At 38.0% G+C, this 26783-nt stretch overlaps 1 long non-coding RNA gene across 1 annotated transcript; it reads right to left on the bottom strand.

The window, feature by feature from the left end:
* Window positions 1-8054: 8054 nt before the first annotated feature.
* LOC133192757 (uncharacterized) lies at window positions 8055-9682 on the bottom strand. The gene is made up of 3 exons (XR_009721863.1): window positions 9613-9682; window positions 9409-9497; window positions 8055-8874 (listed from the first exon to the last, which is right to left on the bottom strand). It is a non-coding gene; the product is annotated as an uncharacterized LOC133192757 (long non-coding RNA).
* Between the last annotated feature and the right edge of the window lie 17101 nt (window positions 9683-26783).

Here is a 26783-nt window from a genome sequence, read left to right as displayed (position 1 = left end):
AAGTTCGTGAAGAACTAATCAAGGCTCGAGGTAACAACAGGTTGTATTGTAGATTTTCGTTTAAACATTTCTTTGAAATAAGTGAAAACCTGTGTTTCATCGACATTGTTTGTATACATATGACCCATGTTCCTTGGAGTACAAAAGCTATTTCTTCACGGTTCATCTACATTTTGGGGGGGGGGGGGTGTTTTTTGTTTTGTGAGGATGTGTGTGTGTATGTGTATTTTGTTTGTTTAAAAAGGAAATTCATATTTTAATCTGTATTCCCTGTTGCTATCTTCTCTGACAAGACTGTAGCACTAATGAGTTTGTATTTATAAAAAGAAGAAATAAGTAGCACCTGGATTTGACAACTAACAGCTATGACACCACTAATAAACAGAAGTATGATCTTTGGTTTAGTTTACATGTGTATCAAGGTTTTATAGAAATCAGACCACTTACTGAAGGAGGAGTCGCATTCTGATAAGTTAATTTTAGTAACTTTGAGAACGCCGACTCTTAGTTAGTATCCAAATCTTAATAACATAGTTATGTATCTTAGTAAAGTCTACATAATGTATATACAGTGTACTACGTTTTATTGAAATCAAAAAACAAACAAACAACAAAACAAAAACAGCAAAACAAAAAAACTTAAATGAGTGGCGTTCTGAAAGATTTTCACATTTTTTAAAAAAAAAAAATATTTTTAACAATGGTAATAACATTCATCGAAATCAAAATTGAATGCCAAGTAAAATTTATCTTAGTGGTAAGGAGAAAAAACACTTCCTTTTTGATAGAATTTCATCGAAACAATTAAAAATAGTTATGTATTTGTATACATAAACGTTGTTTCTTGATATCAAAATAAAACTGTAGTAGAAGTTGCGTTACGAACGAATTTCACGGAATTTCAATGTTTAATAACCACGGCTGCACCTTTCATCGAAATAAAAATTTTATGTAGTGAAGTGTAACAAAAAGTAAACAAGAATTTCACAGGGCAACACCGAACGTGGATCAAAATTAAAAAAAAAAGATGTGTTTGTAAAACACTGATGTCTCCGTATGACAGCTAATGGTCAAGGTTAAAGTTTTTTCAAATGTAGGTCAAACTCCAAGATCAAGGACAAGAATTCAAAAATGATACCCATAAAGGTCGTGTTACAAGGAATACACATGTGACATATGAAAGCCCTGGAACCAACCGATCAAAAGTAATAGCCATGGTTCAAGTTTGGTCAAAGTTTTCAAAAGTAGGTCAAACTCCAAGGCCAAGAGGTAAAAAATATTGGTACCCAAAGAGAAGTCTTGTCACAGGGAATACACAACAATTTCAATATATCAGTGGTCACAAAGCAATGTTACAGAAGAAAATGCTATAACAGGAGTCAGTATTTTTCGTTTTCTGATGTTGAGTATAGAACAGTATGAAAATATGATTTTTGAAGTCTGGCTGGAATCTGGTTCAGTGAATTAAGTTTAAATTTCGGGGGGAAAATCATTAGTTAATCGTTACTGAACTTAATTATCAGTAATAAAAGTTGAAATTCTTGGTAATAGATATAAATAAGGTTTGTTTTAAGATATTAATCAAAAGTGTTAAGTATTTCGCTCCAAAAATAATGAAACTTTTTTTTAACTGAAATGCAAAAACATCTTGGATTACCGTAATGGAAGTTAAATTTTTAAGAGAGACAACTATATTTTTTTTTTATCTTATTCATTTTGTTCTGTCGAAAATGTAATGGTCTTAATTATTGGAATCGATACAGGAATCAATCGTATTATAGGTCCATTGGTCACTTTCAGGTAAGTTCCAGTTTATTGTCAGATCTGCATTGTTTGTGTGCAACGTAAAAGAAAAACCATTACAGAAGTTAAATTATTTGCTGCTGCATGCCAAGATTTCGTATATAGATAGTTTTCATATGACGTATATTCTCTCCGAGTTATTTCCCTTGGCCACCATCTTGGTGGTCAACCTGGTAATTTTTCCTCTTTGTCTTACCAAATCTAAGAGGGTGTAGCAGAAATATTTGGGGGAAAATCTTTATAGAATAAAAATTATGAAATAAAGGAGGCTTTAACAAATGTATATTTTTCAGAAAAACAATGCTCCTTACCCCACAATGGCCAGTATAAAAAGTTAAAGTTGGTTGAATAATGAAGGAATATGAGCATGTTGACCTCCAATATGGCAGCCAACGGGAAATAACTCTTGCTAATTTGGGCGTACTGAAAACTATCTATATGAAACAAGATCCATGCATTTCATTGTGAGAAGAGGTTTTTTTTTCATTGTTTTTATTGAAAAAAAATCTTTTCTTTAATATATCATGCAATTAATTCGGAACGCTTATACAACTGAAAAGGAGATCGAGAAGAAGGCGTGCAAATTGCATAAAGCTTTAAACATATAAAAGTCATATTCAATATGAGAAATGAGATTTTAGAGTAAAGTTCTTATCATTGAGAGGTATGAAATTATGACAAACAAAATCTTTCTGCAAAAATCAGTCTATGTTTAAAAAAAAATGTTATGTTCTTTGGATTCGAACCCAAGCATTAAAAATCCTGAGTTTTAATTTTCTCTTTGAGACTAACACGCGTATCACTCCGCTGGCATTTTAATCATACTTGTGATATGACCCTTGACTAAATGGACTTCAAATATCTCTCGGAAAGATACGATTGTTGTCATAAAAGTGTATTTTTAAGATAGAGTAGGTCTTTGCTCTATGTTTTTGTTCACCGAAGAATGTATATTTTCTTGATACTTTGAGTGTAATCTTTCAAAAAAAAAAAATAATAATAATAATGGAGCGAAGGCCCACTCATACATGAAAAATTGTTTTTAAGTATCAACAATTGATCATTTTCTCAATTTTCTTTGGTATATGTATATATGATTTCATAAAAGAATAATTTCAATCTTTGTGACATTGTTGCGATTTGTGGAAATTTTTCGTAAAGTATACGTTAATGTTACACTGTAGTTGAAATATCAAAGAAAATTTTGTCATAATTGAAATTTAATTTTTCACTTTCATATTTGTCACACAATAGGCATTTTGCTCGCCTTGTTCGCCCATCTTCTTTTGCCTGAATGTGTAAATGAGTGAAGTGACATTTAAGTCATATAAGGCGTATTTTTGTTGAGTTCAGATAGCCAAAATTAAGAATATCTTTCTATTTGTTTTATTTGGAATTCCATATACGACAGTCAACTGCTTACTGCCAACTGCTTAAAGGGTTTTTATCACGTTTCAAAATTTGTTGATATGACAAAGTTTACATGCCATTAAAATCATATATTTAAAAATCTTTGCTAGAAAATTGATATTTTTGATGTTTCAGCGATTCAAAGTTTGAATTTCTAAATATGCATATTTTGATCGCCGATGTTACGCGCCATTGCTCTGACGTCATAGATGTCAATCCTGGTCAAGCAAAGTACTTACTGTGTATACAAAAGGGCTAATTTGTTGTGTCTTTTAAACCTGTTAGAAAATAATTAAGTGATAACTTGAAAGGTAAAATTTATGGCTTTATGGTGCACAAATGTGCACGTACAAGAATGGTTTTAGGAAGAATTTTGTCCCCACATTTCCTGGACTTGGTCGAGAGATAAAAGGGGGGCCTTTCTCTGCAAATGCGACATCGCATCATGGCGTTTATCTCCATTCAGAACAATCGTTTATGCCCGATCGTTCACGATTTTTTTTCTGTCCTAAAAAAATATTTAAAGGAAAGATACTTTTTAAAAAAAAAAAATAATAAATGACAAACACATATTTTAAAAGTCGCACAGAATCTAGTAGGAATGTTGTGAACTTCGTAATGGCGTACGGCGCCATTGAAGAAGTGTCATTTCTAGTACATGATATTCACTGCTAGAACAGATAGAAGATATACAGGATTTATTTATAATTAATTAAAATAATAATGAAGAAGAATTTAAATTCACATATTTATAAATGTTTACAAAGATAAACTTTAGTAATTCGTTCTATTTAGTTGAAGTCCCGAGTTGTCAACGGCTTCGTCTTCGGTGACCTCTCTCCAATTGTCGGCATATTTTCAGGTTATTTCTCTCTGCTAATGTTTTTTAATTATTTATTGTTTGTAAATGAAATATTTATGTTTTAAATAACCAATATATCATACAAAAACAAAATAAAATTAAAAAAGAAAGAATATTATGCCAGGTGTTATGCTTATTTTCAATGGAATACTAATGTATGATGACTTCATCATACTTTGTGTTATTTTAATTATTTTTTCAAATAAGTTTACGCCAGAATTAATGACTAAGAGTTCTATATAACTTAAAAAAAATTAAAATTAAATAAAAAATAATGTGAAAAAGAATTGTAAAATTATGTGGTAAAATTATTATTTCAATTAACAACGTATTTGAAATTCAGTCGGGATCGGGATGACATAAAATATTATACTAATCTATGTTACGTTTTCAACTTTTTTCGAGGGAAAACATCCATAAAAAAAATCATGTTATTGATTTTATAGATACATGTAGAATATGACTTATAAAGTAAAAATAAACTCAATTATGCATAAAATTTACTTGAATTGACCAAATAAACCTTGAGTTCTCTAGGGTTCTCTAGAGTTCTCTAGGGTTCTCTGTTTAGTAGGACCGTAAGCTTTACGAGTTCTATTGACCATTGACACCTCATCCTCGCAAGCCAGGGGTCCTGAGTCAACACGTTGCCGTTGGACCAACGGCAACGTGTTGACTCAGGACCCCTGGCTTGCGAGGATGTTGACACCTATGACGTTTCAGTACCACATGACCCCTATCTTATTAGTGGAGATTTTTACTTCGAGGACCCTACCGGTATATTACGGGCGTTTTATCGTCTAATTACGGCCGTTTTCAACATTATTTCATAATTAAACGATAATAATATGTTTCAAGAATATAATAGTGCTTCATTTTTAAGAAATTTAGATACGTGATAAAAACCCTTTAATGCCAACTGCCACTGTTCATAGATGATACTGCCTGTTTTGTTATCTTTAATATCTTTAATACGCATGCTTGAATAAATCCTTTGATAACAGGAATATTACAATAATAACAAAAATTGGCGGATTCAGGAATTTTTAAAGGGTGAAGCCGAGGATGGAATACAGTAAATAGGAGGAAGGAGTATTTCTTCTTAAATCCTAAACATATCCTTGCAGGCAAATAATTCAGTAGTTTTTTGACGGGGGAGATATTGAAGGCTTATATAACGTCAGAAAGGGGGGGGGGGGCTTCACGTAGGATCCTGAGTAACATTTGTTGGTATAAGCATTTATACCACAAATACTAATGAAAAATCATAATACAATGTATTTATTTTACTCCTTGTAAAATCAGTTGACATCAGGCAAAGAATCAGTTTCCGTGTGTGTGTGTGTTTGGGGGGGGGGGGGAAGGGAGGGGGAGGAGGAGGCACAATCCAACAGAAATCCCTTGACAATTGACAAGTAACAAAAAAGGTCACAGGCGCTGTTATGAAGGGAGCACTACTGTATATTATACGTTGGCAATTAATTGGGGACACCCACAACCACCACCACCACCACCAATGTTTTTACAAATGTAAGATTGTCCATTAAAACGATTTAAACTAGTATTTAATGTAACGGGGACCGTATCAGATGTTCCCCAAACGCTCCGCAAATCCCTTTTGGTGTCATATTCCCAGTAAGCTTTAACTATGGCAATCAAGTATGTTGGTCCTTTTACGCATTACATGCGCGCGCACGGGCATGCATGTACATAATCACCATGTCAACTTGTCTACACTTTAAATACATCTTTATATTCAAATTTCATTAAAAGATTAAAAAAAATCGGCTATATTAAGTATACTTGTCATTTTACGCATTGCACGCGCGCGCACTTGCATGCATGTCCATGATGACCATGTCATCTCATCTACACTATTAATATATCTAAATATTTTGAGTATCAAAGTGTTTCATCAAAAATATAAAAGTTACAGCTATATCAAGTATATTGGTTATTTTAGCATTGCACGCGCGCGCACGTGCAAGCACGTGCAGGAAAACAATGTTACATGTATCTTGTCTGCACTTATAATGTCTCTTCATATATTTAGTATCAAAGCATTTCATAAAAAACACAAAAAATACGGCTATATTAAATATATAGGTCATTTTATGCATTGCACGCGGCCACACGTGTATGCGTGTGCATATTGACAATGTCATTTTGTCTACATTTATGATATGTCTATATATTCTGAGTATCAAAGCAGTACATCAAAAATACAAAAGATACGGCTATATTGAATATATAGGTCATTTTATGCATTGCACGTGCGTGCACGTGTATGCATGTGCAAGAAGACTATGTCATCTTGTCTACATGTAGAGTGGATATGGAAGGTCTAAATATTTTTATATGGAGAGTGCAGATGTCTCCGACGTCATCGATACTATTTCCGCCTTTATCTCGAAAGTTCTATTCTCACTTACAGGTAAGAGTTATCTTTCTTTAAGGAATTTATGAATGCATCATTGGAAATAATGAAATTTTGAATTTAATTGAAGACATCATCACCATTAGCAAATCCTGGTTTGTCATCAGCACAACTCCTCAATTTCTTTGAACAAATTGGAGAGAAAAATAATAAATTAAATATTGTGTGCATTTATTGCAATATTGCTTTCCATAATTAATTATGATTTATTAATTCCTTTGTTGAATTTGTTAATTCATTGAAAGAAAGCAACAAATCAATTATTGTGTGCATTAATTCTGCAAATGAATTCTGCAAATGAATTAATGTTATATATAAACAATTAATGAAGTAATGTGTAAATTAATTCAGAATTGAAAATTATCTTGAATACTTGAAGATAACTTTAATTGGATTGTTGTGTAATGCATCAAATAATTTGATATCTTAAATTCAAAGGACTAATTAAAGATATGTGTATCTTCAATTCTTTGGCTGCAAGAAAAAGGAGGGAAAAAAGAAAAAAAAAACTCAATTTCATTTAAAAGTATTGCACAAAGTCAAGATTAACAGTTTAACTGTCAGTTCGTTTGATAATTATAGATTTCCCAAAGTCATTGCACAATTCTCTCTCAGATCGCTGCAATACAGAGAAAAAAAACCCTTAGATTTACGTTAATTACTTTTTATTTGTTATTACACCATGAGCATGGATAATTATAGCAGTTATGTTTTATATTTGCTAAGTATATAAAGTTCCAATAACATTTCACTACAAAACTCTCTAAGATGGCTGCAAAGAAAAAAAGTACTCAGATTTACATGTTATTCAATATTGTTTATTTGTTGTCACAATTTATGAAGATTTACATGAATATTGAATTTATATGCTATTACATGTATATGTACTTTGAAAATGGCTACTGTTATACAATGACTCTGAAAAGATTTTAGGAAGCAAAAGTCATTTATTATAAGTAGTGCATTATACATTGTATATGAATTGAAATGTCAAAACAAATAGACATATAACACACATAAAATGAATTAAGATGACCAGTCACTTCACTACACTTTATGCCTACATATACGATTATTAAAACCCCTTAAATTGCATTAAAAAGCACTATCCAGGTTTAGGCCAGGTTTATTTTCCAAAGAAATTAACATGCAAACAAAGCAGTTTTCATGCAACATTGCATATTCATAACAAAATGCACATTAAAATGCATCCAAAAATAAAATAAGCCTCCTCTGCCGCCCAGGAAAAACCATATTTTAAAAACAAAATCTTTCAAAATTTGAAAAAAAAAATGATGGAAACCTGTGAACCGCGGCAAATTGCAGAGTAAGCAAAAATTTGAGTGGCGGAACCTCACTCTATTTAATTATGAAACAATATTTTCATGAGTTATGGATTTTGCAATATAGACATAAATTTATATTGATAAAAAACGTTTTTCTCAGGACAGTGTGCACTAGAAAGTGACCATTTAATAATGACCCTTTAATAATCGAATGTTTGCCCATGCAATATATTCTGATAAAAATTATGGCTGTAGCCTAAATAACGAACACTTAGTTACAAAACGTTTCCATAACATTGTTTACATGTTGTTAGGGCAGTTAAGTTTTGCTAATACTACATAACACAAAAAATTGTTATACTGCACTCATCATAAATTTTCCAAACAGCATTAAACATCAAAGGCTAGAGTATAATCGTATGGATAAAAAGTCACACATGTGTCCAACAAAAAATAATGGAAGTCGAAGGGTGAATGCAAGACATCGCATTCATTTGATAGAACTATAAACTGGTAAATACGTCAACTGGTGTAACAAAGAAATTAACTGCTGGGGTGATAATAGCACATACGTTTTTTGGTTCAAAACAGCAACAAAAGAAAGGAAGGAACAAAGACCGGAAAATGCAATATCCTTCTCACAAGGTCACACATCCTTCACACAAGGTCTTCGCAGAAGGTCACATATCCTTCACATAAGGTCACAGATCTTTCACACAAGGTCACAGATCCTTCAAACAAGGTTACATATCCTTAACACAAGGCAGCAGAACCTTTTCATTGGGTCACAAAACCTTCACGAAAGGTCAAGAACCTTCACAAGGTCACAGATCCTTCATACGAGGTAAACAATTTTTCACACTATATGTAGGTAACAGATCCTTCACATAGGGTCTCAGATTCATAATAAAAGGTCACAAATCCTTCACACTAGTTCGAAATAGAGTTCTATATCTCCTTCAACAGTCTCTCCTTTCATTTCTAATGATCCATAACATGAATTTATTTTGATGTGTTGCCGAACTTTCTTCCTTCCGCAACTATCAAGACAGCTCAGATGATTCATAGGATGTTTTCTATCAAATTAAAAAAATGTCAGTTTAACAAATGAAAGGTCAAAAAGTGATATCGTATAGACTTCAGTATTTCTGAAAATAAAAACAAGTACGGTATTAAGTTTCAATAACATAAAATCAATTAATGCATTTCAGAAACAATGCCAAATTTAGAGGCCTAAAGGCTTTTACAATCACCTGAATGTCACTGTATTTTTTTCTGAGCCAAAGTGTGTTCTTTTTTCTAAACTACTCTTTTTTTCACAAAACTTGAGTCAGCTCCACCTAGATTTAAAGAGCAACGATTTACACAAATTTCAACTTAAATTACCTGAGGGCATTTTTGTATTAATTTGACAATTCGAAGCCTAATATTTTGGGGAGAGAATTCCATGAAATTTCTATACGTTCTATAGAAAAGATGATATTGTAAAAAGTTTACAAGGAAAAGGATGATGACAATGCTGACAACAACAAACAAATTTTGATCAGGAAAAACTCGGCTTAGGTGAGCTAAAAAGGTCAGACAGTGCGAGATCTGCCATTGTGTCTTACCATCATGTCTTGGGTTGGCCATAGTCAATCCCTGAACTTTTGCTGGTAGGTAACTGTCTGCTCTTATGAGAATGAAAACCAGTCCAACCCTGTATGTATAAACAAAGAACATCTATAGGTCTAAGGAAAAAGAATTTTTTTGACACTTGGAGAGCTATAAATCTTCAGAGAGCCAGAAACACATCAACATATAAAATATTTTACCATCAATTCTTGGGTTGGCTGCACTTGATCCCTCAAAACATTTTGTACACTTTCTGTCAGATGAAAGTCACCAGCTTGTCTCGGGATCTACACTAGCACTACTAGATCTAATCCTGACTTATTAATACAAAATATCAAATAGTAAAAGAATTGCTTACATTTGTAAAGTGGAAAAAATGATGAAAATCAATAGAATACTGGATTGGCATATTGCATCTTACCATCATTCGTAGGGTTTACAGCAGTCTATCCCAAAACGCTCAGCACTCTTGCTTTCAGGTGAGATTCTTCTCTTAAGGATTCTGGATAGAGGTTTGTCTAAAACTGCTCAATAAAAGTAGAGAAACAATCTCAATGTATAAAGGATGAGCACCTCTAAAATCTAGAGAGTACTGGCATTATGACATGAATCTTTTTTCATGGTTTGCCACAATCGATCCCTTATCTTAAGACTCCTGCTGACAAATAACGGAGTCGTATCTCTGGGATTGAATTTCCTATGACAATACAACTATTCTGATATGAATCTCACCCTTTAGTCCATTATGCAACACTAAATTCCATGCTCCTTACCCATCTTCAGCTGATGAACTTGGTCCTCTTCTGCTCCTTGGGATGGGTCCTTCTCTTCTGCTCCTTGGGATGGGTCCTTCTCTTTCCCTCTTTGAAATGGGTCTTCTCTTGTGCTCCTTGGGATGGGTCATTCTCTTCTGTTCAAGAGGATGGTTCCTTCTCTTCTGCTCCTTAAGAAGGTTCCTTCTACTCTGCACATAAGGATTGGTCCATCTCTTTTGTTTCATGGGATGGGTCCTTCTCCTCTGCTTCATGGCTTAGGTCCTTCTGTTCTACTCCTTGGGATGGGTCCTTCTCTTCTGCATCTTGTCAGTGGAAGACAAGAGGTCAAGGCCAAACCAGGTCAACATCAATTGACAAGTAAAAGATGGAGAAAGTTTGCAGCGAGCAGAATTAATCTTACCGCATCTTCCAACGATGACTGCAGTTGATTGGGAGGCAAGATTCGTCCACACCAGGGGCTGCAGATCATCCTAACCGCCTACTGCTAAAATATAAGAAAATTCAAGATGTCAAATGAATTTTAAGACTTCATAGCAACTGAACAATAGCCCAAGAAATCCACACAAGATAGATTTCATCACATGAATCTTACCTCTTCTTCTCTGCTTGTCTGCACTTAATTCCCCACCCTGCTCCCCACCCTCCTCCTGACAAACAAGGAAGTTGTTCCTAACATTGGGATCCAGGCATCCTCCTAATAACACAGAGAGTCAGGATGTTAAAGAAATAGCCTAAATGTTTTGATCAACTTAGAATAAAAACAACAGGGAATCAAAATTGCAACAAATGTAGTATGTTCTTACCACTCTGGCCAATGTTGGTTTCTGCTCATAGCTGGGCAATGCAGTCCTCTTCTTCTTTTGGCCGGCCAAAGTCCTCTTCTGTCGTCGTCCCTCATCTGAACCCCTGAAAATATACAACTGACAAAAGATTAGTAAAATATCAAAACAATTACAGAAATGAAAATAGAAATTCACAAAACAATTGCAAAAATTCACAAAACTATAAGCAAAAGTTACAAAATTACTTGAAAAATAAGTTAGCAAAAGGGGTCTGTTACTTTGGGAAAGGGCATAAGAGAGGTGAGAGTAGAGGAGGGGAAGGGAGATGGTTAGTCCTGTTAGAGTAAGGAGGGGACAGAAAGAGAGACAGAGGGATAAATCAAAAAGCTTCTCTATCAGGCTCTCTGCTGATGAACTGGGTCCTCTTCTGCTCCTTGGGATGGGTCCTTCTCTTCTGCATCCTGTCAGTGGAAGACAAGAGGTCAAGGCCAAACCAGGTCAACATCAATTGACAAGTAAAAGATGGAGAAAGTTTGCAGCGAGCAGAATTAATCTTACCGCATCTTCCAACGATGACTGCAGTTGATTGGGAGGCAAGATTCGTCCACACCAGGGGCTGCAGATCATCCTAACCGCCTACTGCTAAAATATAAGAAAATTCAAGATGTCAAATGAATTTTAAGACTTCATAGCAACTGAACAATAGCCCAAGAAATCCACACAAGATAGATTTCATCACATGAATCTTACCTCTTCTTCTCTGCTTGTCTGCACTTAATTCCCCACCCTGCTCCCCACCCTCCTCCTGACAAACAAGGAAGTTGTTCCTAACATTGGGATCCAGGCATCCTCCTAATAACACAGAGACTCAGGATGTTAAAGAAATAGCCTAAATGTTTTGATCAACTTAGAATAAAAACAACAGGGAATCAAAATTGCAACAAATGTAGTATGTTCTTACCACTCTGGCCAATGTTGGTTTCTGCTCATAGCTGGGCAATGCAGTCCTCTTCTTCTTTTGGCCGGCCAAAGTCCTCTTCTGTCGTCGTCCCTCATCTGAACCCCTGAAAATATACAACTGACAAAAGATTAGTAAAATATCAAAACAATTACAGAAATGAAAATAGAAATTCACAAAACAATTGCAAAAATTCACAAAACTATAAGCAAAAGTTACAAAATTACTTGAAAAATAAGTTAGCAAAAGGGGTCTGTTACTTTGGGAAAGGGCATAAGAGAGGTGAGAGTAGAGGAGGGGAAGGGAGATGGTTAGTCCTGTTAGAGTAAGGAGGGGACAGAAAGAGAGACAGAGGGATAAATCAAAAAGCTTCTCTATCAGGCTCTCTGCTGATGAACTGGGTCCTCTTCTGCTCCTTGGGATGGGTCCTTCTCTTCTGCATCCTGTCAGTGGAAGACAAGAGGTCAAGGCCAAACCAGGTCAACATCAATTGACAAGTAAAAGATGGGGAAAGTTTGCAGCGAGCAGAATTAATCTTACCGCATCTTCCAACGATGACTGCAGTTGATTGGGAGGCAAGATTCGTCCACACCAGGGGCTGCAGATCATCCTAACCGCCTACTGCTAAAATATAAGAAAATTCAAGATGTCAAATGAATTTTAAGACTTCATAGCAACTGAACAATAGCCCAAGAAATCCACACAAGATAGATTTCATCACATGAATCTTACCTCTTCTTCTCTGCTTGTCTGCACTTAATTCCCCACCCTGCTCCCCACCCTCCTCCTGACAAACAAGGAAGTTGTTCCTAACATTGGGATCCAGGCATCCTCCTATTAACACAGAGAGTCAGGATGTTAAAGAAATAGCCTAAATGTTTTGATCAACTTAGAATAAAAACAACAGGGAATCAAAATTGCAACAAATGTAGTATGTTCTTACCACTCTGGCCAATGTTGGTTTCTGCTCATAGCTGGGCAATGCAGTCCTCTTCTTCTTTTGGCCGGCCAAAGTCCTCTTCTGTCGTCGTCCCTCATCTGAACCCTGAAAATATACAACTGACAAAAGATTAGTAAAATATCAAAACAATTACAGAAATGAAAATAGAAATTCACAAAACAATTGCAAAAATTCACAAAACTATAAGCAAAAGTTACAAAATTACTTGAAAAATAAGTTAGCAAAAGGGGTCTGTTACTTTGGGAAAGGGCATAAGAGAGGTGAGAGTAGAGGAGGGGAAGGGAGATGGTTAGTCCTGTTAGAGTAAGGAGGGGACAGAAAGAGAGACAGAGGGATAAATCAAAAAGCTTCTCTATCAGGCTCTCTGCTGATGAACTGGGTCCTCTTCTGCTCCTTGGGATGGGTCCTTCTCTTCTGCATCCTGTCAGTGGAAGACAAGAGGTCAAGGCCAAACCAGCTCAACATCAATTGACAAGTAAAAGATGGGGAAAGTTTGCAGCGAGCAGAATTAATCTTACCGCATCTTCAAACGATGACTGCAGTTGATTGGGAGGCAAGATTCGTCCACACCAGGGGCTGCAGATCATCCTAACCGCCTACTGCTAAAATAAAACAAAATTCAAGATGTCAAATGAATTTTAAGACTTCATAGCAACTGAACAATAGCCCAAGAAATCCACACAAGATAGATTTCATCACATGAATCTTACCTCTTCTTCTCTGCTTGTCTGCACTTAATTCCCCACCCTGCTCCCCACCCTCCTCCTGACAAACAAGGAAGTTGTTCCTAACATTGGGATCCAGGCATCCTCCTATTAACACAGAGAGTCAGGATGTTAAAGAAATAGCCTAAATGTTTTGATCAACTTAGAATAAAAACAACAGGGAATCAAAATTGCAACAAATGTAGTATGTTCTTACCACTCTGGCCAATGTTGGTTTCTGCTCATAGCTGGGCAATGCAGTCCTCTTCTTCTTTTGGCCGGCCAAAGTCCTCTTCTGTCGTCGTCCCTCATCTGAACCCTGAAAATATACAACTGACAAAAGATTAGTAAAATATCAAAACAATTACAGAAATGAAAATAGAAATTCACAAAACAATTGCAAAAATTCACAAAACTATAAGCAAAAGTTACAAAATTACTTGAAAAATAAGTTAGCAAAAGGGGTCTGTTACTTTGGGAAAGGGCATAAGAGAGGTGAGAGTAGAGGAGGGGAAGGGAGATGGTTAGTCCTGTTAGAGTAAGGAGGGGACAGAAAGAGAGACAGAGGGATAAATCAAAAAGCTTCTCTATCAGGCTCTCTGCTGATGAACTGGGTCCTCTTCTGCTCCTTGGGATGGGTCCTTCTCTTCTGCATCCTGTCAGTGGAAGACAAGAGGTCAAGGCCAAACCAGCTCAACATCAATTGACAAGTAAAAGATGGGGAAAGTTTGCAGCGAGCAGAATTAATCTTACCGCATCTTCCAACGATGACTGCAGTTGATTGGGAGGCAAGATTCGTCCACACCAGGGGCTGCAGATCATCCTAACCGCCTACTGCTAAAATATAAGAAAATTCAAGATGTCAAATGAATTTTAAGACTTCATAGCAACTGAACAATAGCCCAAGAAATCCACACAAGATAGATTTCATCACATGAATCTTACCTCTTCTTCTCTGCTTGTCTGCACTTAATTCCCCACCCTGCTCCCCACCCTCCTCCTGACAAACAAGGAAGTTGTTCCTAACATTGGGATCCAGGCATCCTCCTATTAACACAGAGAGTCAGGATGTTAAAGAAATAGCCTAAATGTTTTGATCAACTTAGAATAAAAACAACAGGGAATCAAAATTGCAACAAATGTAGTATGTTCTTACCACTCTGGCCAATGTTGGTTTCTGCTCATAGCTGGGCAATGCAGTCCTCTTCTTCTTTTGGCCGGCCAAAGTCCTCTTCTGTCGTCGTCCCTCATCTGAACCCTGAAAATATACAACTGACAAAAGATTAGTAAAATATCAAAACAATTACAGAAATGAAAATAGAAATTCACAAAACAATTGCAAAAATTCACAAAACTATAAGCAAAAGTTACAAAATTACTTGAAAAATAAGTTAGCAAAAGGGGTCTGTTACTTTGGGAAAGGGCATAAGAGAGGTGAGAGTAGAGGAGGGGAAGGGAGATGGTTAGTCCTGTTAGAGTAAGGAGGGGACAGAAAGAGAGACAGAGGGATAAATCAAAAAGCTTCTCTATCAGGCTCTCTGCTGATGAACTGGGTCCTCTTCTGCTCCTTGGGATGGGTCCTTCTCTTCTGCATCCTGTCAGTGGAAGACAAGAGGTCAAGGCCAAACCAGGTCAACATCAATTGACAAGTAAAAGATGGGGAAAGTTTGCAGCGAGCAGAATTAATCTTACCGCATCTTCCAACGATGACTGCAGTTGATTGGGAGGCAAGATTCGTCCACACCAGGGGCTGCAGATCATCCTAACTGCCTACTGCTAAAATATAAGAAAATTCAAGATGTCAAATGAATTTTAAGACTTCATAGCAACTGAACAATAGCCCAAGAAATCCACACAAGATAGATTTCATCACATGAATCTTACCTCTTCTTCTCTGCTTGTCTGCACTTAATTCCCCACCCTGCTCCCCACCCTCCTCCTGACAAACAAGGAAGTTGTTCCTAACATTGGGATCCAGGCATCCTCCTATTAACACAGAGAGTCAGGATGTTAAAGAAATAGCCTAAATGTTTTGATCAACTTAGAATAAAAACAACAGGGAATCAAAATTGCAACAAATGTAGTATGTTCTTACCACTCTGGCCAATGTTGGTTTCTGCTCATAGCTGGGCAATGCAGTCCTCTTCTTCTTTTGGCCGGCCAAAGTCCTCTTCTGTCGTCGTCCCTCATCTGAACCCTGAAAATATACAACTGACAAAAGATTAGTAAAATATCAAAACAATTACAGAAATGAAAATAGAAATTCACAAAACAATTGCAAAAATTCACAAAACTATAAGCAAAAGTTACAAAATTACTTGAAAAATAAGTTAGCAAAAGGGGTCTGTTGCTTTGGGAAAGGGCATAAGAGAGGTGAGAGTAGAGGAGGGGAAGGGAGATGGTTAGTCCTGTTAGAGTAAGGAGGGGACAGAAAGAGAGACAGAGGGATAAATCAAAAAGCTTCTCTATCAGGCTCTCTGCTGATGAACTGGGTCCTCTTCTGCTCCTTGGGATGGGTCCTTCTCTTCTGCATCCTGTCAGTGGAAGACAAGAGGTCAAGGCCAAACCAGCTCAACATCAATTGACAAGTAAAAGATGGGGAAAGTTTGCAGCGAGCAGAATTAATCTTACCGCATCTTCCAACGATGACTGCAGTTGATTGGGAGGCAAGATTCGTCCACACCAGGGGCTGCAGATCATCCTAACCGCCTACTGCTAAAATATAAGAAAATTCAAGATGTCAAATGAATTTTAAGACTTCATAGCAACTGAACAATAGCCCAAGAAATCCACACAAGATAGATTTCATCACATGAATCTTACCTCTTCTTCTCTGCTTGTCTGCACTTAATTCCCCACCCTGCTCCCCACCCTCCTCCTGACAAACAAGGAAGTTGTTCCTAACATTGGGATCCAGGCATCCTCCTATTAACACAGAGAGTCAGGATGTTAAAGAAATAGCCTAAATGTTTTGATCAACTTAGAATAAAAACAACAGGGAATCAAAATTGCAACAAATGTAGTATGTTCTTACCACTCTGGCCAATGTTGGTTTCTGCTCATAGCTGGGCAATGCAGTCCTCTTCTTCTTTTGGCCGGCCAAAGTCCTCTTCTGTCGTCGTCCCTCATCTGAACCCTGAAAATATACAACTGACAAAAGATTAGTAAAATATCAAAACAATTACAGAAATGAAAATAGAAATTCACAAAACAATTGCAAAAATTCACAAAACTATAAGCAAAAGTTACAAAATTACTTGAAAAATAAGTTAGCAAAAGGGGTCTGTTACTTTGGGAAAGGGCATAAGAGAGGTGAGAGTAGAGGAGGGGAAGGGAGATGGTTAGTCCTGTTAGAGTAAGGAGGGGACAGAAAGAGAGACAGAGGGATAAATCAAAAAGCTTCTCTATCAGGCTCTCTGCTGATGAACTGGGTCCTCTTCTGCTCCTTGGGATGGGTCCTTCTCTTCTGCATCCTGTCAGTGGAAGACAAGAGGTCAAGGCCAAACCAGCTCAACATCAATTGACAAGTAAAAGATGGGGAAAGTTTGCAGCGAGCAGAATTAATCTTACCGCATCTTCCAACGATGACTGCAGTTGATTGGGAGGCAAGATTCGTCCACACCAGGGGCTGCAGATCATCCTAACCGCCTACTGCTAAAATATAAGAAAATTCAAGATGTCAAATGAATTTTAAGACTTCATAGCAACTGAACAATAGCCCAAGAAATCCACACAAGATAGATTTCATCACATGAATCTTACCTCTTCTTCTCTGCTTGTCTGCACTTAATTCCCCACCCTGCTCCCCACCCTCCTCCTGACAAACAAGGAAGTTGTTCCTAACATTGGGATCCAGGCATCCTCCTATTAACACAGAGAGTCAGGATGTTAAAGAAATAGCCTAAATGTTTTGATCAACTTAGAATAAAAACAACAGGGAATCAAAATTGCAACAAATGTAGTATGTTCTTACCACTCTGGCCAATGTTGGTTTCTGCTCATAGCTGGGCAATGCAGTCCTCTTCTTCTTTTGGCCGGCCAAAGTCCTCTTCTGTCGTCGTCCCTCATCTGAACCCTGAAAATATACAACTGACAAAAGATTAGTAAAATATCAAAACAATTACAGAAATGAAAATAGAAATTCACAAAACAATTGCAAAAATTCACAAAACTATAAGCAAAAGTTACAAAATTACTTGAAAAATAAGTTAGCAAAAGGGGTCTGTTACTTTGGGAAAGGGCATAAGAGAGGTGAGAGTAGAGGAGGGGAAGGGAGATGGTTAGTCCTGTTAGAGTAAGGAGGGGACAGAAAGAGAGACAGAGGGATAAATCAAAAAGCTTCTCTATCAGGCTCTCTGCTGATGAACTGGGTCCTCTTCTGCTCCTTGGGATGGGTCCTTCTTTTCTGCATCCTGTCAGTGGAAGACAAGAGGTCAAGGCCAAACCAGGTCAACATCAATTGACAAGTAAAAGATGGGGAAAGTTTGCAGCGAGCAGAATTAATCTTACCGCATCTTCCAACGATGACTGCAGTTGATTGGGAGGCAAGATTCGTCCACACCAGGGGCTGCAGATCATCCTAACCGCCTACTGCTAAAATATAAGAAAATTCAAGATGTCAAATGAATTTTAAGACTTCATAGCAACTGAACAATAGCCCAAGAAATCCACACAAGATAGATTTCATCACATGAATCTTACCTCTTCTTCTCTGCTTGTCTGCACTTAATTCCCCACCCTGCTCCCCACCCTCCTCCTGACAAACAAGGAAGTTGTTCCTAACATTGGGATCCAGGCATCCTCCTATTAACACAGAGAGTCAGGATGTTAAAGAAATAGCCTAAATGTTTTGATCAACTTAGAATAAAAACAACAGGGAATCAAAATTGCAACAAATGTAGTATGTTCTTACCACTCTGGCCAATGTTGGTTTCTGCTCATAGCTGGGCAATGCAGTCCTCTTCTTCTTTTGGCCGGCCAAAGTCCTCTTCTGTCGTCGTCCCTCATCTGAACCCTGAAAATATACAACTGACAAAAGATTAGTAAAATATCAAAACAATTACAGAAATGAAAATAGAAATTCACAAAACAATTGCAAAAATTCACAAAACTATAAGCAAAAGTTACAAAATTACTTGAAAAATAAGTTAGCAAAAGGGGTCTGTTACTTTGGGAAAGGGCATAAGAGAGGTGAGAGTAGAGGAGGGGAAGGGAGATGGTTAATCCTGTTAGAGTAAGGAGGGGACAGAAAGAGAGACAGAGGGATAAATCAAAAAGCTTCTCTATCAGGCTCTCTGCTGATGAACTGGGTCCTCTTCTGCTCCTTGGGATGGGTCCTTCTCTTCTGCATCCTGTCAGTGGAAGACAAGAGGTCAAGGCCAAACCAGGTCAACATCAATTGACAAGTAAAAGATGGAGAAAGTTTGCAGCGAGCAGAATTAATCTTACCGCATCTTCCAACGATGACTGCAGTTGATTGGGAGGCAAGATTCGTCCACACCAGGGGCTGCAGATCATCCTAACCGCCTACTGCTAAAATAAAACAAAATTCAAGATGTCAAATGAATTTTAAGACTTCATAGCAACTGAACAATAGCCCAAGAAATCCACACAAGATAGATTTCATCACATGAATCTTACCTCTTCTTCTCTGCTTGTCTGCACTTAATTCCCCACCCTGCTCCCCACCCTCCTCCTGACAAACAAGGAAGTTGTTCCTAACATTGGGATCCAGGCATCCTCCTATTAACACAGAGAGTCAGGATGTTAAAGAAATAGCCTAAATGTTTTGATCAACTTAGAATAAAAACAACAGGGAATCAAAATTGCAACAAATGTAGTATGTTCTTACCACTCTGGCCAATGTTGGTTTCTGCTCATAGCTGGGCAATGCAGTCCTCTTCTTCTTTTGGCCGGCCAAAGTCCTCTTCTGTCGTCGTCCCTCATCTGAACCCCTGAAAATATACAACTGACAAAAGATTAGTAAAATATCAAAACAATTACAGAAATGAAAATAGAAATTCACAAAACAATTGCAAAAATTCACAAAACTATAAGCAAAAGTTACAAAATTACTTGAAAAATAAGTTAGCAAAAGGGGTCTGTTACTTTGGGAAAGGGCATAAGAGAGGTGAGAGTAGAGGAGGGGAAGGGAGATGGTTAGTCCTGTTAGAGTAAGGAGGGGACAGAAAGAGAGACAGAGGGATAAATCAAAAAGCTTCTCTATCAGGCTCTCTGCTGATGAACTGGGTCCTCTTCTGCTCCTTGGGATGGGTCCTTCTCTTCTGCATCCTGTCAGTGGAAGACAAGAGGTCAAGGCCAAACCAGGTCAACATCAATTGACAAGTAAAAGATGGGGAAAGTTTGCAGCGAGCAGAATTAATCTTACCGCATCTTCCAACGATGACTGCAGTTGATTGGGAGGCAAGATTCGTCCACACCAGGGGCTGCAGATCATCCTAACCGCCTACTGCTAAAATATAAGAAAATTCAAGATGTCAAATGAATTTTAAGACTTCATAGCAACTGAACAATAGCCCAAGAAATCCACACAAGATAGATTTCATCACATGAATCTTACCTCTTCTTCTCTGCTTGTCTGCACTTAATTCCCCACCCTGCTCCCCACCCTCCTCCTGACAAACAAGGAAGTTGTTCCTAACATTGGGATCCAGGCATCCTCCTATTAACACAGAGAGTCAGGATGTTAAAGAAATAGCCTAAATGTTTTGATCAACTTAGAATAAAAACAACAGGGAATCAAAATTGCAACAAATGTAGTATGTTCTTACCACTCTGGCCAATGTTGGTTTCTGCTCATAGCTGGGCAATGCAGTCCTCTTCTTCTTTTGGCCGGCCAAAGTCCTCTTCTGTCGTCGTCCCTCATCTGAACCCTGAAAATATACAACTGACAAAAGATTAGTAAAATATCAAAACAATTACAGAAATGAAAATAGAAATTCACAAAACAATTGCAAAAATTCACAAAACTATAAGCAAAAGTTACAAAATTACTTGAAAAATAAGTTAGCAAAAGGGGTCTGTTACTTTGGGAAAGGGCATAAGAGAGGTGAGAGTAGAGGAGGGGAAGGGAGATGGTTAGTCCTGTTAGAGTAAGGAGGGGACAGAAAGAGAGACAGAGGGATAAATCAAAAAGCTTCTCTATCAGGCTCTCTGCTGATGAACTGGGTCCTCTTCTGCTCCTTGGGATGGGTCCTTCTCTTCTGCATCCTGTCAGTGGAAGACAAGAGGTCAAGGCCAAACCAGGTCAACATCAATTGACAAGTAAAAGATGGGGAAAGTTTGCAGCGAGCAGAATTAATCTTACCGCATCTTCCAACGATGACTGCAGTTGATTGGGAGGCAAGATTCGTCCACACCAGGGGCTGCAGATCATCCTAACCGCCTACTGCTAAAATATAAGAAAATTCAAGATGTCAAATGAATTTTAAGACTTCATAGCAACTGAACAATAGCCCAAGAAATCCACACAAGATAGATTTCATCACATGAATCTTACCTCTTCTTCTCTGCTTGTCTGCACTTAATTCCCCACCCTGCTCCCCACCCTCCTCCTGACAAACAAGGAAGTTGTTCCTAACATTGGGATCCAGGCATCCTCCTATTAACACAGAGAGTCAGGATGTTAAAGAAATAGCCTAAATGTTTTGATCAACTTAGAATAAAAACAACAGGGAATCAAAATTGCAACAAATGTAGTATGTTCTTACCACTCTGGCCAATGTTGGTTTCTGCTCATAGCTGGGCAATGCAGTCCTCTTCTTCTTTTGGCCGGCCAAAGTCCTCTTCTGTCGTCGTCCCTCATCTGAACCCTGAAAATATACAACTGACAAAAGATTAGTAAAATATCAAAACAATTACAGAAATGAAAATAGAAATTCACAAAACAATTGCAAAAATTCACAAAACTATAAGCAAAAGTTACAAAATTACTTGAAAAATAAGTTAGCAAAAGGGGTCTGTTACTTTGGGAAAGGGCATAAGAGAGGTGAGAGTAGAGGAGGGGAAGGGAGATGGTTAATCCTGTTAGAGTAAGGAGGGGACAGAAAGAGAGACAGAGGGATAAATCAAAAAGCTTCTCTATCAGGCTCTCTGCTGATGAACTGGGTCCTCTTCTGCTCCTTGGGATGGGTCCTTCTCTTCTGCATCCTGTCAGTGGAAGACAAGAGGTCAAGGCCAAACCAGGTCAACATCAATTGACAAGTAAAAGATGGAGAAAGTTTGCAGCGAGCAGAATTAATCTTACCGCATCTTCCAACGATGACTGCAGTTGATTGGGAGGCAAGATTCGTCCACACCAGGGGCTGCAGATCATCCTAACCGCCTACTGCTAAAATAAAACAAAATTCAAGATGTCAAATGAATTTTAAGACTTCATAGCAACTGAACAATAGCCCAAGAAATCCACACAAGATAGATTTCATCACATGAATCTTACCTCTTCTTCTCTGCTTGTCTGCACTTAATTCCCCACCCTGCTCCCCACCCTCCTCCTGACAAACAAGGAAGTTGTTCCTAACATTGGGATCCAGGCATCCTCCTATTAACACAGAGAGTCAGGATGTTAAAGAAATAGCCTAAATGTTTTGATCAACTTAGAATAAAAACAACAGGGAATCAAAATTGCAACAAATGTAGTATGTTCTTACCACTCTGGCCAATGTTGGTTTCTGCTCATAGCTGGGCAATGCAGTCCTCTTCTTCTTTTGGCCGGCCAAAGTCCTCTTCTGTCGTCGTCCCTCATCTGAACCCCGAAAATATACAACTGACAAAAGATTAGTAAAATATCAAAACAATTACAGAAATGAAAATAGAAATTCACAAAACAATTGCAAAAATTCACAAAACTATAAGCAAAAGTTACAAAATTACTTGAAAAATAAGTTAGCAAAAGGGGTCTGTTACTTTGGGAAAGGGCATAAGAAAGGTGAGAGTAGAGGAGGGGAAGGGAGATGGTTAGTCCTGTTAGAGTAAGGAGGGGACAGAAAGAGAGACAGAGGGATAAATCAAAAAGCTTCTCTATCAGGCTCTCTGCTGATGAACTGGGTCCTCTTCTGCTCCTTGGGATGGGTCCTTCTCTTCTGCATCCTGTCAGTGGAAGACAAGAGGTCAAGGCCAAACCAGGTCAACATCAATTGACAAGTAAAAGATGGGGAAAGTTTGCAGCGAGCAGAATTCAAATCTTACCGCATCTTCCAACGATGACTGCAGTTGATTGGGAGGCAAGATTCGTCCACACCAGGGGCTGCAGATCATCCTAACCGCCTACTGCTAAAATAAAACAAAATTCAAGATGTCAAATGAATTTTAAGACTTCATAGCAACTGAACAATAGCCCAAGAAATCCACACAAGATAGATTTCATCACATGAATCTTACCTCTTCTTCTCTGCTTGTCTGCACTTAATTCCCCACCCTGCTCCCCACCCTCCTCCTGACAAACAAGGAAGTTGTTCCTAACATTGGGATCCAGGCATCCTCCTATTAACACAGAGAGTCAGGATGTTAAAGAAATAGCCTAAATGTTTTGATCAACTTAGAATAAAAACAACAGGGAATCAAAATTGCAACAAATGTAGTATGTTCTTACCACTCTGGCCAATGTTGGTTTCTGCTCATAGCTGGGCAATGCAGTCCTCTTCTTCTTTTGGCCGGCCAAAGTCCTCTTCTGTCGTCGTCCCTCATCTGAACCCTGAAAATATACAACTGACAAAAGATTAGTAAAATATCAAAACAATTACAGAAATGAAAATAGAAATTCACAAAACAATTGCAAAAATTCACAAAACTATAAGCAAAAGTTACAAAATTACTTGAAAAATAAGTTAGCAAAAGGGGTCTGTTACTTTGGGAAAGGGCATAAGAGAGGTGAGAGTAGAGGAGGGGAAGGGAGATGGTTAGTCCTGTTAGAGTAAGGAGGGGACAGAAAGAGAGACAGAGGGATAAATCAAAAAGCTTCTCTATCAGGCTCTCTGCTGATGAACTGGGTCCTCTTCTGCTCCTTGGGATGGGTCCTTCTCTTCTGCATCCTGTCAGTGGAAGACAAGAGGTCAAGGCCAAACCAGCTCAACATCAATTGACAAGTAAAAGATGGGGAAAGTTTGCAGCGAGCAGAATTCAAATCTTACCGCATCTTCCAACGATGACTGCAGTTGATTGGGAGGCAAGATTCGTCCACACCAGGGGCTGCAGATCATCCTAACCGCCTACTGCTAAAATAAAACAAAATTCAAGATGTCAAATGAATTTTAAGACTTCATAGCAACTGAACAATAGCCCAAGAAATCCACACAAGATAGATTTCATCACATGAATCTTACCTCTTCTTCTCTGCTTGTCTGCACTTAATTCCCCACCCTGCTCCCCACCCTCCTCCTGACAAACAAGGAAGTTGTTCCTAACATTGGGATCCAGGCATCCTCCTATTAACACAGAGAGTCAGGATGTTAAAGAAATAGCCTAAATGTTTTGATCAACTTAGAATAAAAACAACAGGGAATCAAAATTGCAACAAATGTAGTATGTTCTTACCACTCTGGCCAATGTTGGTTTCTGCTCATAGCTGGGCAATGCAGTCCTCTTCTTCTTTTGGCCGGCCAAAGTCCTCTTCTGTCGTCGTCCCTCATCTGAACCCTGAAAATATACAACTGACAAAAGATTAGTAAAATATCAAAACAATTACAGAAATGAAAATAGAAATTCACAAAACAATTGAAAAAATTCACAAAACTATAAGCAAAAGTTACAAAATTACTTGAAAAATAAGTTAGCAAAAGGGGTCTGTTACTTTGGGAAAGGGCATAAGAGAGGTGAGAGTAGAGGAGGGGAAGGGAGATGGTTAGTCCTGTTAGAGTAAGGAGGGGACAGAAAGAGAGACAGAGGGATAAATCAAAAAGCTTCTCTATCAGGCTCTCTGCTGATGAACTGGGTCCTCTTCTGCTCCTTGGGATGGGTCCTTCTCTTCTGCATCCTGTCAGTGGAAGACAAGAGGTCAAGGCCAAACCAGGTCAACATCAATTGACAAGTAAAAGATGGGGAAAGTTTGCAGCGAGCAGAATTAATCTTACCGCATCTTCCAACGATGACTGCAGTTGATTGGGAGGCAAGATTCGTCCACACCAGGGGCTGCAGATCATCCTAACCGCCTACTGCTAAAATAAAACAAAATTCAAGATGTCAAATGAATTTTAAGACTTCATAGCAACTGAACAATAGCCCAAGAAATCCACACAAGATAGATTTCATCACATGAATCTTACCTCTTCTTCTCTGCTTGTCTGCACTTAATTCCCCACCCTGCTCCCCACCCTCCTCCTGACAAACAAGGAAGTTGTTCCTAACATTGGGATCCAGGCATCCTCCTATTAACACAGAGAGTCAGGATGTTAAAGAAATAGCCTAAATGTTTTGATCAACTTAGAATAAAAACAACAGGGAATCAAAATTGCAACAAATGTAGTATGTTCTTACCACTCTGGCCAATGTTGGTTTCTGCTCATAGCTGGGCAATGCAGTCCTCTTCTTCTTTTGGCCGGCCAAAGTCCTCTTCTGTCGTCGTCCCTCATCTGAACCCTGAAAATATACAACTGACAAAAGATTAGTAAAATATCAAAACAATTACAGAAATGAAAATAGAAATTCACAAAACAATTGAAAAAATTCACAAAACTATAAGCAAAAGTTACAAAATTACTTGAAAAATAAGTTAGCAAAAGGGGTCTGTTGCTTTGGGAAAGGGCATAAGAGAGGTGAGAGTAGAGGAGGGGAAGGGAGATGGTTAGTCCTGTTAGAGTAAGGAGGGGACAGAAAGAGAGACAGAGGGATAAATCAAAAAGCTTCTCTATCAGGCTCTCTGCTGATGAACTGGGTCCTCTTCTGCTCCTTGGGATGGGTCCTTCTCTTCTGCATCCTGTCAGTGGAAGACAAGAGGTCAAGGCCAAACCAGGTCAACATCAATTGACAAGTAAAAGATGGGGAAAGTTTGCAGCGAGCAGAATTAATCTTACCGCATCTTCCAACGATGACTGCAGTTGATTGGGAGGCAAGATTCGTCCACACCAGGGGCTGCAGATCATCCTAACCGCCTACTGCTAAAATATAAGAAAATTCAAGATGTCAAATGAATTTTAAGACTTCATAGCAACTGAACAATAGCCCAAGAAATCCACACAAGATAGATTTCATCACATGAATCTTACCTCTTCTTCTCTGCTTGTCTGCACTTAATTCCCCACCCTGCTCCCCACCCTCCTCCTGACAAACAAGGAAGTTGTTCCTAACATTGGGATCCAGGCATCCTCCTATTAACACAGAGAGTCAGGATGTTAAAGAAATAGCCTAAATGTTTTGATCAACTTAGAATAAAAACAACAGGGAATCAAAATTGCAACAAATGTAGTATGTTCTTACCACTCTGGCCAATGTTGGTTTCTGCTCATAGCTGGGCAATGCAGTCCTCTTCTTCTTTTGGCCGGCCAAAGTCCTCTTCTGTCGTCGTCCCTCATCTGAACCCTGAAAATATACAACTGACAAAAGATTAGTAAAATATCAAAACAATTACAGAAATGAAAATAGAAATTCACAAAACAATTGCAAAAATTCACAAAACTATAAGCAAAAGTTACAAAATTACTTGAAAAATAAGTTAGCAAAAGGGGTCTGTTACTTTGGGAAAGGGCATAAGAGAGGTGAGAGTAGAGGAGGGGAAGGGAGATGGTTAGTCCTGTTAGAGTAAGGAGGGGACAGAAAGAGAGACAGAGGGATAAATCAAAAAGCTTCTCTATCAGGCTCTCTGCTGATGAACTGGGTCCTCTTCTGCTCCTTGGGATGGGTCCTTCTCTTCTGCATCCTGTCAGTGGAAGACAAGAGGTCAAGGCCAAACCAGGTCAACATCAATTGACAAGTAAAAGATGGGGAAAGTTTGCAGCGAGCAGAATTCAAATCTTACCGCATCTTCCAACGATGACTGCAGTTGATTGGGAGGCAAGATTCGTCCACACCAGGGGCTGCAGATCATCCTAACCGCCTACTGCTAAAATATAAGAAAATTCAAGATGTCAAATGAATTTTAAGACTTCATAGCAACTGAACAATAGCCCAAGAAATCCACACAAGATAGATTTCATCACATGACTCTTACCTCTTCTTCTCTGCTTGTCTGCACTTAATTC

This window comes from Saccostrea echinata, unplaced genomic scaffold (assembly GCF_033153115.1).
Source record: "Saccostrea echinata isolate AGI-Se365-2 ecotype Australia unplaced genomic scaffold, CSIRO_AGI_Sech_v1 ptg000025l, whole genome shotgun sequence".
NCBI classification, from domain to species: Eukaryota; Metazoa; Mollusca; class Bivalvia; order Ostreida; family Ostreidae; genus Saccostrea; species Saccostrea echinata.
The sequence above is the reverse complement of the archived record's forward strand: the minus strand, read 5'-3'. Positions and strand labels throughout refer to the sequence as shown.